At 36.2% G+C, this 17,763-nt stretch overlaps 1 long non-coding RNA gene across 1 annotated transcript; it reads left to right on the plus strand.

Annotated features, from left to right (window-relative positions):
• Nucleotides 1-3,086: 3,086 nt before the first annotated feature.
• Nucleotides 3,087-16,604, plus strand: LOC137571995 (uncharacterized). Its single transcript, XR_011031512.1, has 2 exons — nucleotides 3,087-5,845; nucleotides 5,908-16,604. It is a non-coding gene; the product is annotated as an uncharacterized lncRNA (long non-coding RNA).
• Nucleotides 16,605-17,763: the final 1,159 nt, after the last annotated feature.

Raw genomic sequence — 17,763 nt, forward strand, 5'->3', positions numbered from 1 at the left:
TCACAACTGCTAAACAATGCTCAAGCGCGAATTCTACAACAACAGCTATCACCAACGCAACGACAACAACAAAATCCTACTAATTTGACTGACTTTACATCTGATTTAACTAATGAGAAAAATCAGGCCAGTCAGTCAAATAATAATACCAATCAAGCAAAAACTCTCTCCATAAAAGAGTTATTGCTTGAGAGCCAAACAACTCTTGGGCAGCTATTAGATAAAAGAGCCAAACAACACAATGATCAAATGCAGCGACAGAAGCAAAAGGACCTGCAGAATTATCAAAAATATTTATTAAAACAACAACAACAACAACAACAGCAGCAGCAACAACAGCAGCAGCAGCAACATTCTTCAGCTAAACAACAATTAAATCAACAACAACTACAACAGCATAAATCAGATCATAGGAGTAATGTTAAAAAGCCTCCTGCAATTTATGTGGGCAACGTTAATAATATTTTTGACATTCTCAATGGATCTGACCAGTGTTTTAACTGATGCTAATTTTAGCACAAAAACCCTACACAATGGTGACGTCAAAATTGTTTGCTCCGACACCAAATCATATCAGCTAATAATAAATAAACTTAATGATAATAAAGTTCAAACTTACACACATCAGGATAGTTGCAATCGTGGCTTTCGTGCTGTAATTAAAGGATTACACTCATCTACCCCCTGTGATTACGTTCGTGCAGAGGTCAATAAAATGGGTTTTGTAGTTCGTTATTTAAATGTAATAAAACACAAACATACTCGTTTGCCACTAAATATGTTTGAAATAGAATTGGAGCCTTGCTCCGACGATAAAAATAATGATTTTCTCTTGATTAAAAGCATTGGCAGGCAACAGGTCTCCATCCAGAGGCAATCTGTGAGAATGGAGCCTGTTCAATGTCACAGATGCCAAAAATTTGGCCATACTAAAAACTATTGCAGAAGAGACTTCGTTTGCTTGAAATGTGCAGGTAAACACGCTACTACTGATTGCCGAAAACGTATTGATAACCCCAAATGTGCTAATTGTGGAGATGGCCACATAGCCAGTTATAGGGGGTGTCTCGTTTACAAAGCAATGCTTAAGGATCTAGTTTCTTCAAAGAAAATCCTTGCTAATAAACATATTACCCAACAACAAACTGTACAACAACAGCAACTACAACAACAACTACCTAAAACACCAAAACCACAACGGTTTCAGTCAAATTCAGGACAGCAGCAGCAACAACAACAGCAGCAAATACTGGACCCTCAGATAAACCTACACCAATCGTCATCAGTCGATCTACAACATAAACTGGCAACTATCAGCAAGTCAAAACAACAGCAGCAGCAACGTAAATTAAAGCTTTACCAACACCAGTCTAAAACAACCAACAAATGGAGGCCTAAGACAATAAAGCGTAAATTAAAACCAATTATTAAAAATAAGCAGCAGCAGCAGCCTTTTAATTCTCTGGCCATTGGCCAGCAACTTGACGATGATCTTGATATTACTGAAATTCAACAACCTATGCAGTGGAATTTAATACAACAACAGCAGCAGCAGCCTAACTCTAGTCAAACAAATCAGCAACAACAACCTACTAATATAATAACAACAACAGCAAACACTCCAACGACAAGCCAACTATGGGAGGCTATCGGAGACATTAAACAATTCAAATTGCAACTTGAGCCTATCTTACAACAAGTTAACATTATTATGGCTCAAATTAAACCGATTGCTGAATTCATGTCTAATTTTAGTAACTACAACATCGATAATTTACCTAATTAATTAGTGGTAAATCCTCTAATCAATTAAACGGCATTTACTAAAATTCTCTTTTTCAATAAAACGAAAAATTAATGAGCACCTTTAAATAACAAATTTAAATAACTATATAAATATAACCACTTTTCTATAATCCACACACAAACTTTTCGATAATATATAAATTACATTAATTCACAAACTTTGATAATCACAATACTATTCTAATAGCAAAAACTCATTGCTATTCAATCGTCTTTGATATAAAATCAGCTGTTCTCACAGCTAAGGTCAACGAACTTTATTCAGTGCACAATTATCTTCCACATAAATACATATTAATCCAGAATCACGTATACTCTATAATGAGTTTTCGATATTTAATGCATAAGACGAATATATAATATTTTTATTATATTTCTGATAAAATCTTCACTATTAAAATATAAAATAATTATATATTTAATCAATAATCTGAAATTAATATTCATTGGTTTTAATGCCCAATTAATACACTATTATTTACGCGCAAATACACTTTCGTTTTCACTAATACACATAAAAACATGTTATGCTCATATCTCTCACACACACATACAACATACAATCAAATAGCCAAATTGACTCGGCTGCTGCATAATTTTAAACCCTGTACTAAATGATGATAAAGGCAAAATACAATCTAAGGACCAATCCAACCTCTGCAGCTAATTAAACGCACAGGCTGGACTGGTCCTTTTATCACATTTGCTGTCTGCTGCTCAAAACTATGTTTCACCTCTACACAACAATCGGAATTGCCAACTTTAATATACGATTGCTTACACTGCTTTTCACTTTTTATTAAGATAATTGCAAATACTTGATCATGTAAAAGCAAAGAAAATCTTAATACAAGTATATAATTTTATATAAAACAAATCACTTCACTTGACAAAAGAACAGCCACCAGCTGCACAACCGAAAAACAAAATAATACACAATTCTCTTTCAGTTCCTCATTCACCCACTTGACAGAAGATGATATTTTTGATTCTCGACGTCTCCTTTTTGGTGCTTAAATTCTAAGTCAGTACAGCCACTGCCTGCAGCTGTACGCACTCAATACATGAGCTACCCTGTAAAATCCAGACGTTTTATGGCATATCTGACTCGTGACCTTATTGATCGTACCTAGACTCAACTTTAGTTCGATGCACACACATATTTATTAATATATTTATTCTTCTCTTTCATTAATCTCATATGTAAAAAATTTACTAGTTCAATCTGTTATATGTTATTTTTGTATTTATATTTTTTTAAACTAATTCATTTTATAATTAATAATTTTAAATCATATTATACAATATAACATTATATTATAATATTTTTGCACGGTAGCCTGCCCTCAGCAAGCTCCCAAAAATTTTCTAATACATACTACTTTGATTTCTTCTACTCAATACTTATTGCCGAGAGAGAGACGTTCCTCGGAGTTCGACACAACTGGCTTGTGTCCCTCCTAGCAACGTCTCTCTCATTTTCTGTTTACATTGGCAATGTTAATTAACATTATGGTCTCCTCTGTAAGCTCCTGTAGGGTAATTGCTTTCATACTATGTTTATTTGAAACAAGATGCCCTAAATTAAGTTTGAGATTACAGATTTTGACCATTTGCATGACATTATAATATTTTCTAGACCAATTTGGCCTAGCTCTAATCATTTTTCTAGTTTTTAATGCCCTCAGCACCTATGTATCCTTGCTGTATTTAATCATTTCTTGTGATAGATTCTAAGGTCTTAGAATGAAACAATAAAGGAGCCAATGGCCTTCGGCCATTGGTGCTAGTTTGAGCATCGACTCAACACAAGAAAAAAAAAAAGAGCTCCGCTATAAGTTATTGAAAATTATAGTAAAAGTGGGAATTAATTGTCCCAAAAAATTGTTAAAAATCGTGTTTCAATGCTCTTCACGCGTGGGCTATGGAAAATCGCCGATTTCCTAGCTAATTAATTAAATAAATGACATTTAAATAATCTTGTGTTGGCCTAACCTAAAATAAAACTCGTTTGCTCAAATACATATATATCCATATAAAAGGAAAACTGCATCAAAAATACTACAACAACTCAAGTGACAAATTTTTAAACAAAAAACTTAATTATGTGTTTTTATTCTATGTATGTAAATGTCATATATGTTAATGTTTTATTATGTAAAATTTTATTCATGTCCACATTTATGTAAGAGGCTGGAAGGAAAAAATCTTTTCCTCTTGGGTATGTATTAGTGTATATACATACACCTAAGATCTCTCTCAGCCCTTTACACATTACACACATACACACACACAATGGAAGGAGACAATACTTCCAGTGCCTTGACAAGTGCTCTCCCAGTACAAAGTTGCGAACCGCCAAATATGACTAGTGCCATACACGCACACAATCAAAACGTATGCTCTCCTACACCAATTGAAGCACCTACCATCGTGGAATTCCCGCTAAACCTAGAATTTTTCTCTGAGAGAAATACTGAATATAACCCGCTGTCCACTAGCCAGTATAAACCCATTTGCTCTAGCTCTGTCATTACACATTATTCTTATGAAGAGTCTAGTTCGTTCTCTACAAGTATTAAAATGCCTAATGGTGATGTCTCTCCTGCTGCCTCAGGCCCATCACAAGACCTGCCTGCCCAGAATGATAATCTCAACATAAATCTCCTTCCCATGGAGACTGATGTGGATATTGAGGAGCCGCAGCCTGCTATTCGTTGTGATATACAAAACGTCACACCAAAAAAGCCTATTAAGGAAAAAGGCGATGATGTAACTACACCGGAGCCCATGGATGTTATAATTAATTCTGATTTGCCTTCCAAGCAAAAAAGAAAAATTAATAAAACTACGCCAAACAATAACAACAAGAAAATTGCTATACCCCCCCCAGCGGACACAAAAACTGCAGCAAAAGAAAAACAACAACAACAACTGCGACAAACAGAGGTTAACATTCCTCTGTTAAGTCAACAACATAATTCAAAGCAACATAACCAACAGCCACCTGTTGATTTTGCTGCTACCCAATTGTCACAAATACATACTCCTGCTGTTGAGGAACAACAATTTCAAATTATACAAAAAGCTAAACCCAAACCACCTGCCATCTTCGTTACCAATGTGCCTTCTATATTACCAATCATGGACAGGCTAAATTGCCTAAACAGTGATGTTAAATTCCTTACTAAGACTGTCAAAAGTGGCGATATAAAAATTATATCAGAGGATCTGGATTCATATGAAAAAATTTTAGAAACTCTAAAGGATTCAAGTGACCAGATCTACACTCATCAAAATCGCGAGGATAAAGGATTCCGAGCCATTATTAAAAATCTGCACTACTCAACTCCTATTGATTACGTTAAAACTGAAATAAACAAACTGGGCTTTAAAGTCCGTTTTGTCAATAATCTCAAACAAACCCGAACTAACCAGCCAACCAACGTGTTTGAAATTGAACTTGAGCCTAGAATTGATGGGAAAAATAATGAAATTTTCTCAGTCAAGACTATTGGTAGGCAACAAGTAACTATTCAAAAACAAAACCGCAGACTTGAGCCAATACAGTGCCATCGTTGCCAGTTATATGGACATTCAAAAAATTACTGCCGCAGAAATTTTATATGCCTTAAATGTGCCGGAGCACACGCTACAACTGAGTGTCAAAAACACTTGGACAACCCAAGATGTGCCAACTGTAATGAAAACCACATTGCAAGTTACAAAGGATGCCCTGCCTACAAGTTAGCTCGATCCAACATGCTAAGAAACAAACAACCTAACAACAATGCACAAAATCAACCTCGTATACCGCAGCAACAACAGCAGCAGCAAGCTCTTAATAAAAAGCAACGTGGAGAGCAACAACAACAACAACACCAATCTCGCACTCCACCCTCTACTAGTCGCAACCAACAGCTATCATCGAATCACTCCAATTTGACTCCCTTGTCTAGTCAAAATGCCTGGCTACAGCCACTACAACCTCTTATTGATTCTCTAAACTTAATGTCTCAATCCATTCAAAACACACATGGTAAAATAATCAAAAATGATATTCCCTCATTAAAATTACCAACTAATAATGTTTCTCAACAGCAGAGTATAAACACCCACCAACTCATCGTTAGAAACAAACTAGCACCTAAGCAACTAAAACAAAACCACCAACAACAACAACGAAAAAGCAGGCCCAGCACTCAGCTGATGCAACAACCAACTGCCATATACCAAAAACCAAGTTCTCAACCAAATCAACTACATTTAAAGCAAGCTGTCAACATGCATATGCAGCATCTCATACAACAACAGAATCAGCAGCAGCAACGCTCAGTGGACCAGCAACCGGCCAAGGTACGCTTTCAACCACCGAACTTTAATCAGCCGCAGCAACAGCCTCAACAACAACAACAACAACAGCAAACCAAACAACATCAGCGATTTGCGCAAAGAGGAATTGTCTCAGCTAAATACCTACATTTCACTAGAGGGCACCCTACAGCTAGTGAACTGCAAAATATTGTCTTAATGGTCAAAACTCTGGCCAAACAATTACAACCCATCATCTCTTTCTTATCTATGTACGCTAATTGCATCAACAACGCTAATGAAAATAAATATGTCTAGTTTAATTACCAATGTCAACAACCATTCGTTCCCCTCAGCTTTGGGCACGAATATTTTCAATTTTCCTATTGGCAGTCAATATGTTACGCCTGCCAATAAGCTTAAAATCTCTTATTGGAATGCTTGTGGAATAAGAAACAAAAAACTAGAACTTTCCCAATTTGTAAATGATAAAAACATAGATATAATGATGATAATTGAAACTAGATTTGACCATGCTAATTTTACAGGTGGCAATAATCAGCACCCTTTGTTAATTCAAGGTTTTGTTACATATTATGCTCAACATCCTACCACTTGTAGAAAGGGAGGTGTAGCTATTCTGATAAAGGAAGGTATCAAACACTGTTCATTACAAATTATCTCTGAGGACCATGTACAATGCGCACCAGTCTCAATTGATCTAGGACCTAATGAGCAAATTGTTATTGCTCCTGTCTACTGTCCCCCAGTTATAAAATGGGACATAGAACAATTCACTGAACTACTGAACACTGTAAATGAAATTAGCTCAAATTCGAAATACATTATATGCGGAGATTGGAATGCAAAACACAACTGGTGGGGAAATCCTCGCTCCTGCATTCGCGGCAGAACGCTTCTGGAAGCAATACATATAAATAAAAAAGCCAGCGTTTTGGCTACTGGCTCAGCTACACACTTTCCATTCGATAGGCGTAAAAACCCCTCTGCAATTGACTTCGCAATTTATTCTGGAATAGACACTAATCGTTTTGTTACTAGCTCTAATGCTGACTTACATTCAGATCACCTCGCTATGATTATTGAAATAGGAATTGGCGGACATCCGTTCTACAAAAAACCTAAAAGAGCACTCTTATCTAAACAAACAAATATCAAACGATTTCAAAAGGAACTGGACATGTTAACGCAGTTAAACGTCGAAATGAAATCTGGCCAAGACATCGAAAATATCATTGACTTACTCACTCAAAACATATATATTGCAGCAGTAAAGTCAACTCCTCCTGAACGAAAAAATTATCAATTATCAAACAGAAAATACCCGATATCTAGTAGCACTAAAAGACTACTAAGAGAAAAACGCAACTTAAGGAAAGCCTCAATTAGATTAAGGACTCCTCAGGCCATAATCGCATACAAACTGGCCTATAAAAAACTTAAAAAAGCTTTGGAAGCTGATCGGATAAAATACTACAATGGACTCTTCAATCAAATTAACACGAATGATAGATATCGATATGCAAAACTTTGGAAACTTGCCAATCATTTTAAGAGACAAGTTGAGCCAAATCATCCTCTAAAATTTGAAAATCCGATTAATACAAACACCACTGCACCCCGTATTTGGACTAAAACCAACGATGAGAAAGCAGAGGTCTATGTCTCTCATCTTGAAGCCCGTTTTACACCGAGACTTACAAATTCTATTGAATTTAGGGAAGAAATTAATACAACAACTAACTCTCTTATAAGACAGAAAACTCTACAAATGACGCCAATGCTCATGTGGAGAGAAGATGCGCGTTTCATGTTTAGCTCAAATGATCTCCCTCCTCCAATTTTCAAGCACATCACTATTAATGAAGTGATGGCCGAAATTAAAAATCTTGATCTTACTAAAGCTGCAGGCAAAGATAGAATTTGCAATCAAATTATTAAGCATCTACCATCTAAAGCTGTCTTACTACTAACAAATATCTTTAACTGCATGCTTAGAACTGGATATTTTCCACGTCAATGGAAACACGCTGTTATTAAAATGATATTGAAACCGAGTAAACCCTCCTCTGAGGTCTCATCATATCGACCAATTAGCCTTTTGGCTGGCTTCTCTAAAATTTTTGAATCTCTACTACTAAAACGTCTCTTCGACTGCGAACTCTTCACCAACGCTATACCTGATCACCAATTTGGATTTCGTAAGGAGCATAGTGCTGAACAACAAATGTCCAGAGTTGTTCAATACATTATGGAAGCTCAGGATAATAATCGCTTTTGCTCTGCTGTATACATCGACATCAGCGAGGCATTTGACCGCGTTTGGCATGATGGACTCCGCCATAAGCTCATCAAATTACTACCAATTCCTCTCTTTAACATTCTGGACTCATATCTTAAAGATAGGACCTTTGAAGTTTGCTGCAATGATGGAACTATATCTAGGCTAGGAAACATCAACGCTGGGGTGCCTCAAGGGAGCGTCCTTGGCCCTGTGCTTTACTCTATTTATTCTTCTGATATTCCACTTCCATCTATGGTTAACTGCCAACCCTACAAGGACGAACCAAAAATCCACCTGGGTGCTCGTGACCTTCTTCTCTCTAGCTATGCTGACGACACTGTCATCTTATCTGAACACAAACATGCTCTTTATGCTATAAACTCTAACACCTCTTATCTAAATAAATTTATGAATTGGGCAGACAAATGGTGTGTCTCAATTAATATAAAGAAAACGGTACACGTTCTTTATACTAGAAAAGTAATAACAAAAACCATAGAATCTCTGGCACCTAAAATTAATTCTCAGAAAATACCGAATGAATCATCTTATAGATATCTGGGCATCCATTTGGATCGTAAACTGGGTATGACTACTCATGTGAAATACCTCAAGACACGATCTAGAGGCGTGGAATGCAAGTTAAACTGGCTAATCGGAAAATCTAGCAAATTGCCAACTGAATGCAAAGTCCTTTTGTATAAACAAATGGTTGCTTCGATCTGGCAATATGCACTGCCCATTTGGGGAGCCTTAGCTTCGGATACACTTTTTGCAACTATCTGTGCAGCTCAAAACAAAGCTATTCGACGTATTACTGGGGCCTCCAGATATACTACTAATCAGATACTTAGAGACAACTTTAACATTAAATCCGTGGAGGAAGTCTATGCAACTTCTAGTGAACGACTCTTCTCATCTCTTTGCTGCCATGATAACCCGTTGGCTTCAATACTCTTTCTAAAACCGTTTCGACCTAGCCGAATTCTTAGGCCTAGATATGTCAAACAACTGGAACTTTATTTGGATCCTCAACTTACAACCTACAAAAATCTTCAACTTCCAATTCTGGGAGATGTTGTTAAACTCGCGGAAGATCGAGCTGCTAATATCCCATCGTTAATCAAAATACAAAAAGCTGAAGACGATCAACTAATGCGTGAAGACGAGGAAAAGAAAAAGGAACTGGCGAGACAAGCGAGACTCAAAGATGGTCCAGCTCCAATAATTCCCAGATGGTACATGAAAATGCTAAAAATCGGATTAAAAGAAGGCACTGAGACTAGAGACACCGTTAAAAGAGCTCTTGCTGATCAACCATTATATATACAACAAAAAATTATACCACCCCCTACCGATGAAGAAAGGATAAGAGAATCCATACAAACTGATGACCAAATTATGGCTTCTGGCATCAAAAATATGGAAATCTTTCTTATTGAGCAAATGGGACTCAATGTTATTGATCTTTCTTCTGACTCTGATGATAATGATGTTCCCTCTATTTCGATCGTAAAATCTACTCCGATTCTTCTAAAAAACGACAACTTTGACCTTGCCAAAATATGGAAGGACAAACTATATGACCCAAATTGCAAATGCATAGATAGCGGCAAAAGCAAAGATGGGCAGCAAAAAATTATTAAAACCAATCTGACAAAAGATCAGCCACAAATTGTAGCTGCAAAAACTAACAAAACGTCTCTTCCACAGATAAGACTGCTTCACAACTCTCTAACTGGATCTAAGCGCCTAATTGTTAACAACAAGTTAACTGCTGCCCACCCATTTCTCACTACTAATAGAGGGTCAGAGGGAGTTCCTCGTATCTACCGACGACCACACAGCTTCTACGTGCGTGGCCGCCTGAAGACATCATCACTTAATTCCCTGTTAAAGGATGACTCCAGACGACCACACTCTCACCTGCTTCATCTACTGGCCGCCGGCCTGATGATGCTGCTACTCCCTCGCCCCCCAAATGCTACTTCTTTTATTGGGGCTGAAGATGTCTGGCAACTTATGACTGGTCTTCCCACACTATCTATTAAACCACCTAATTTAATAAAACGCAACTGGTGGACAAATGAGCACAGGAAGCAGAAGCCTCCTGATGATTAACATCAACTAACGATTTCAACTTTTTCACTTATCTCTCATTCAATAAACAAAAAAAAAAAATTTGAATGTCAATTTTTCATCATAATTCTACCTAAAAAACTCATTGCAACAACTATTTATTAATTTTAATTACAAACTAATTTGCACTCTTGCTTCATGCTGTTAACAAAATAATTTTTGGATAATTTTCTGCCTCTTTTACAGTGCAGCAAAAACCTAGCTATGTAAACGGTTTTTGCTTGCTATGTTACTTTAATAAAGTGGCAAAAAATTACCAATTAATTCGTTATTACATAAATTCTAGACCATTTGGGCCTAGTCTTAATCAATATTGTCGTAATTAATGCCCTCAGCACCTATGTAAATTGCTGTATATAATCACAAATGTTATAGATTCTAAGGTCTTAGAATGAAAACAATAAAGGAGCCAATGGCCTTCGGCCATTGGTGCTAGTTTGAGCATCGACTCAACACAAAGAAAAAAAAAAAAAAAGCTCCGCTATAAGTTATTGAAAATTATAGTAAAAGTGGGAATTAATTGTCCAAAAAATTATTAAAAATCGTGTTTCAATGCTCTTCACGCGTGGGCTATGGAAAATCGCCGATTTCCTAGCTAATTAATTAAATAAATGACTTTTAAATAAAATTGTGTTGACCTAACCTAATAATAAAATTCGTCTGCTCAAACTTATATAATTTTTCTACTGGAAATTGCATCAAAAATTTTACTCAAAATCAAAGTGAACGTTAATTAATCAAAACTTTTAATATGTGTTTTTAATATATGTCGGTAAATGTCTATATATGTCAAATCTTTTAATTTGAAATAAAAAAATTTTTTCATGTGCGGCCATTTGCATGAGGCTGGAAGGAGAGAAAACTTTCCAACTCTCTTCTGCTTGTACGTGTATTAGTTCGACATACACACTTGTACAAAAGCCCCTCTCCGCCTCGCAAATATATTTCACACACATACATACAAACTACTATAATGAAAGAGAGTGATAAATTACTCACTAACACAATGACAAGTGCTCAACAAGTGCATACACATACGTCCTGTTCCACTGGAAGCCATAATTCGTCTATTCCACACACACAGACATATGCCACACAGGTACACATGAGACCGTCTTTAAATTTGCAAAAACCCACCCTTAAATCATCTGAAAGAGAACCAGCTGGTAAATTAATTGAAGAAAATGATCAAAGCCAACAAATTATAATTTTAGACGATAGCAAAGACTCGCTTAATCATACAACTACTAAACAACATAATATACTTGCTGATGACGAAAATGTAAAATCTCCTAATAAATCTACAACAGATCTATGCGATCAAGAAGACCCTGCTAATAAATCCTTCTTTGACCCAGATTGTACTCTTATTTCTGAATTTTGCTCGAGTATGACCCCTCTCAGCAAAACACCCACAAATAATGTGCTCCCAAGCCCTATAACTCCTTTGATTGGGGCCTGCATGACCACAACTACTCCACGTTTAAACACAACTTGTCGTAGAAAATTAATCTACCCAGTTAAGCCAGCTAAAACTACGCGGGATGATGCCAAAACACCCGAGCCAATGGATGTTTTGGCCCCTACCGACACACCAACCAGTCGCAAAAGGAAAATTGATCCTGTGTTAAGATCTGACGACCAATGTTGCAAGAAATTTGCCAACCCAGTGACTCTCAAACCTATGCTGCCCACTGGCAAGTTAAACAAACAGCATACTACCTCACAACAACAAAAGCTCAATGCTGATGACATCCCATCTACGTCTAAGGGAGTCACACACATGAGCTCTAGTGTTATTTGTGATTTGCTCAATAAAGCCCCTGGACTGCCTAAACAACAACAACAAACAACATCTCCCGAACAACAACAACTAACTAATTCGATTAATCACGAATTAGACTTCTCACAACTACTAAACAATGCTCAAGCGCGAATTCTACAACAACAGCTATCACCAACGCATCGTCAACAACAAAATCCTACTAATTTGACTGACTTTACATCTGATTTAACTAATGAGAAAAATCAGGCCAGTCAGTCAAATAATAATACCAATCAAGCAAAAACTCTCTCCATAAAAGAGTTATTGCTTGAGAGCCAAGCAACTCTTGGGCAGCTATTAGATAAAAGAGCCAAACAACACAATGATCAAATGCAGCGACAGAAGCAAAAGGACCTGCAGAATTATCAAAAATATTTATTAAAACAACAACAACAACAACAACAGCAGCAGCAACAACAGCAGCAGCAGCAACATTCTTCAGCTAAACAACAATTAAATCAACAACAACTACAACAGCATAAATCAGATCATAGGAGTAATGTTAAAAAGCCTCCTGCAATTTATGTGGGCAACGTTAATAATATTTTTGACATTCTCAATGATCTGACCAGTGTTCTACGTGATGCTAATTTTAGCACAAAAACCCTACACAATGGAGACGTCAAAATTGTTTGCTCCGACACCAAATCATATCAGCTAATAATAAATAAACTTAATGATAATAAAGTTCAAACTTACACACATCAGGATAGTTGCAATCGTGGCTTTCGTGCTGTAATTAAAGGATTACACTCATCTACCCCCTGTGATTATGTTCGTGCAGAGGTCAATAAAATGGGTTTTGTAGTTCGTTATTTAAATGTAATAAAACACAAACATACTCGTTTGCCACTAAATATGTTTGAAATAGAATTGGAGCCTTGCTCCGACGATAAAAATAATGATTTTCTCTCGGTCAAAAGCATTGGCAGGCAACAGGTCTCTATACAGAGGCAAGCTGTGAGAATGGAGCCTGTTCAATGTCACAGATGCCAAAAATTTGGCCATACTAAAAACTATTGCAGAAGAGACTTCGTTTGCTTGAAATGTGCAGGTAAACACGCTACTACTGATTGCCGAAAACGTATTGATAACCCCAAATGTGCTAATTGTGGAGATGGCCACATAGCCAGTTATAGGGGGTGTCTCGTTTACAAGGCAATGCTTAAGGATCTAGTTTCTTCAAAGAAAATCCTTGCTAATAAACATATTACCCAACAACAAACTGTACAACAACAGCAACTACAACAACAACTACCTAAAACACCAAAACCACAACGGTCTCAGTCAAATTCAGGACAGCAGCAGCAACAACAACAGCAGCAAATACTGGACCCTCAGATAAACCTACACCAATCGTCATCAGTCGATCTACAACATAAACTGGCAACTATCAGCAAGTCAAAACAACAGCAGCAGCAACGTAAATTAAAGCTTTACCAACACCAGTCTAAAACAACCAACAAATGGAGGCCTAAGACAATAAAGCGTAAATTAAAACCAATTATTAAAAATAAGCAGCAGCAGCAGCCTTTTAATTCTCTGGCCATTGGCCAGCAACTTGACGATGATCTTGATATTACTGAAATTCAACAACCTATGCAGTGGAATTTAATACAACAACAGCAGCAGCAGCCTAACTCTAGTCAAACAAATCAGCAACAACAACCTACTAATATAATAACAACAACAGCAAACACTCCAACGACAAGCCAACTATGGGAGGCTATCGGAGACATTAAACAATTTAAATTGCAACTTGAGCCTATCTTACAACAAGTTAACATTATTATGGCTCAAATTAAACCGATTGCTGAATTCATGTCTAATTTTAGTAACTACAACATCGATAATTTACCTAATTAATTAGTGGTAAATCCTCTAATTAATTAAACGGCATTTACTAAAATTTTCTTTTTCAATAAAACGAAAAATTAATGAGCACCTTTAAATAACAAATTTAAATAACTATATAAATATAACCACTTTTCTATAATCCACATACAAACTTTTCGATAAGATATATATTACATTAATTCACAAACTTTGATAATCACAATACTATTCTAATAGCAAAAACTCATTGCTATTCAATCGTCTTTGATATAAAATCAGCTGTTCTCACAGCTAAGGTCAACGAACTTTATTCAGTGCACAATTATCTTCCACATAATACATAATAATCCAGAATCACGTATACTCTATAATGAGTTTTCGATATTTAATGCATAAGACGAATATATAATATTTTTATTATATTTCTGATAAAATCTTCACTATTAAAATATAAAATAATTATATATTTAATCAATAATCTGAAATTAATATTCATTGGTTTTAATGCCCAATTAATACACTATTATTTACGCGCAAATACACTTTCGTTTTCACTAATACACATAAAAACATGTTATGCTCATACTTCTCACACACACATACAACATACAATCAAATAGTCAAATTGACTCGGCTGCTGCATAATTTTAAACCCTGTACTAAATGATGATAAAGGCAAAATACAATCTAAGGACCAATCCAACCTCTGCAGCTAATTAAACGCACAGGCTGGACTGGTCCTTTTATCACATTTGCTGTCTGCTGCTCAAAACTATGTTTCACCTCTACACAACAATCGGAATTGCCAACTTTAAAATACGATTGCTTACACTGCTTTTCACTTTTTATTAAGATAATTGCAAATACTTGATCATGTAAAAGCAAAGAAAATCTTAATACAAGTATATAACTTTATACAAAACAAATCACTTCACTTGACAAAAGAACAGCCACCAGCTGCACAACCGAAAAACAAAATAATACACAATTCTCTTTCAGTTCCTCATTCACCCACTTGACAGAAGATGATATTTTTGATTCTCGACGTCTCCTTTTTGGTGCTTAAATTCTAAGTCAGTACAGCCACTGCCTGCAGCTGTACGCACTCAATACATGAGCTACCCTGTAAAATCCAGACGTTTTATGGCATATCTGACTCGTGACCTTATTGATCGAACCTAGACTCAACTTTAGTTCGAAGCACACACATATTTATTAATATATTTATTCTTCTCTTTCATTAATCTCATATGTAAAAAATTTACTAGTTCAATCTGTTATATGTTATTTTTGTATTTATATCCTTTTAAACTAATTCATTTTATAATTAATAATTTTAAATCATATTATACAATATAACATTATATTATAATATTTTTGCACGGTAGCCTGCCCTCAGCAAGCTCCCAAAAATTTTCTAATACATAATACTTTGATTTCTTCTACTCAATACTTATTGCCGAGAGAGAGACGTTCCTCGGAGTTCGACACAACTGGCTTGTGTCCCTCCTAGCAACGTCTCTCTCATTTTCTGTTTATATTGGCAATGTTAATTAACATTATGGTCTCCTCTGTAAGCTCCTGTAGGGTAATTGCTTTCATACTATGTTTATTTGAAACAAGATGCCCTAAATTAAGTTTGAGATTACAGATTTTGACCATTTGCATGACATTATAATATTTTCTAGACCAATTTGGCCTAGCTCTAATCATTTTTCTAGTTTTTAATGCCCTCAGCACCTATGTATCCTTGCTGTATTTAATCATTTCTTGTGATAGATTCTAAGGTCTTAGAATGAAACAATAAAGGAGCCAATGGCCTTCGGCCATTGGTGCTAGTTTGAGCATCGACTCAACACAAAAAAAAAAAAGAGCTCCGCTATAAGTTATTGAAAATTATAGTAAAAGTGGGAATTAATTGTCCAAAAAATTATTAAAAATCGTGTTTCAATGCTCTTCACGCGTGGGCTATGGAAAATCGCCGATTTCCTAGCTAATTAATTAAATAAATGACTCTTAAATAAAATTGTGTTGACCTAACCTAATAATAAAATTCGTCTGCTCAAACTTATATAATTTTCTTCTGGAAATTGCATCAAAAAACTACTCAAAACCCAAGTGAACGTATAATTAATCAAAAAACTTTTAATATGTGTTTTAATATATGTCGGTAAATGTCTTTATATGTTAAATCTTTTAGTATGAAATAAAAAATTTTTTCATGTGCTGCCATTTGCATGAGGCTGGAAGGAGAGAAAACTTTCCAATTCTCTTCTGCTTGTACGTGTATTAGTTCTACATACACACTTGTACAAAAGCCCCTCTCTGCCTCGCAAATATATTTCACCACATACAAACTTCTATTATGAAAGAGAGTGAAAATTCAACCACTAATACAATGACAAGTGCTCAAAAAGCACACAAACACATGCTCCATCCCACTGGAAGCCATAACTCGCCCAACACACATACGCAAACAAATGCCAAACAGGTACAAAATCATTCTCTCTTAAACATGCAAAAACCCATCCATAAAAACACTGAAAGAAATTTGGCTGATAACACAAGAAAAGACTACTTACAAAGCCAGCAAACCCCAAGCACAGACGACAGCAAAGACATGCTAAATCAAACAATGGCCTACCTTCATGCAAATCTCTACGATAAACTAAATGACGACGCCACAAAACTGACAAATGAAAGCTACCAAAATAAATCACTACTAAATTCAGCTAAAAACGTGAAACTAATAAACCAATCAGTAATCATATTAAGTGACTCTGATGACCAGGGTAAAAACTCGTTCTTTGATCCTGATCGCACGCTAATATCTGAATTCTGCTCAAGCCTTAACTCCCAGAGCAAAACACCAACTAACAATGTGCTCCCAAGCCCTATATCCCCTTTGATTGGGGCTAACATGATCTCAACAACCCCACGTTCTAACAATACTTGTCGAAGAAAATTAAGTTACCCTGTTAAACCAGCTAAATCTACGAGGGACGACACCAAAACACCTGAACCTATGGATGTGTTGGCCCCTATCGACTCTACTCCAACTCTACTCAAAAGGAAAATAGACACAGACACACACCCTGATGATCAGTCTAAGAAGAAATTTGCTAACCCAAAGAAGATGCCAATACTTGATATTTTTTCCTAGAGAAATTACCTATTCGCATTGTCGCTTTTGCGAAAATTAAAAATTTTGGTTGAGGGGGGATTTAAAAGGGGAATTTGAACAACTTCACGTCACCCACACACTACGAAGCCTGAGCATGTACCGACGAGTGTACGCATACATATGCAAAACGAGAACACAGCGACACAGACATGTGTTCATCGTTCTGCGATCTGTGGCAGACTGAATTATTTTCGATGCGTAGCGACAGTGCTGCGAGCGAACGTTTTTCGCTCTCGCTGCGACCGCTCTCTGGGGTTCTACGCTGTTCGGCTTTTGCCGAAGTTCTCTGGGGTTCCAGACTCAGGCTAGCATTTGTAATCAAAAAAACTTGAGTTTGACGCATCTATGTATTCTATG

The sequence above is a fragment of the Drosophila tropicalis genome, unplaced genomic scaffold (assembly GCF_018151085.1).
Source record: "Drosophila tropicalis isolate 14030-0801.00 unplaced genomic scaffold, ASM1815108v1 contig_1029, whole genome shotgun sequence".
NCBI classification, from domain to species: domain Eukaryota; kingdom Metazoa; phylum Arthropoda; class Insecta; order Diptera; family Drosophilidae; genus Drosophila; species Drosophila tropicalis.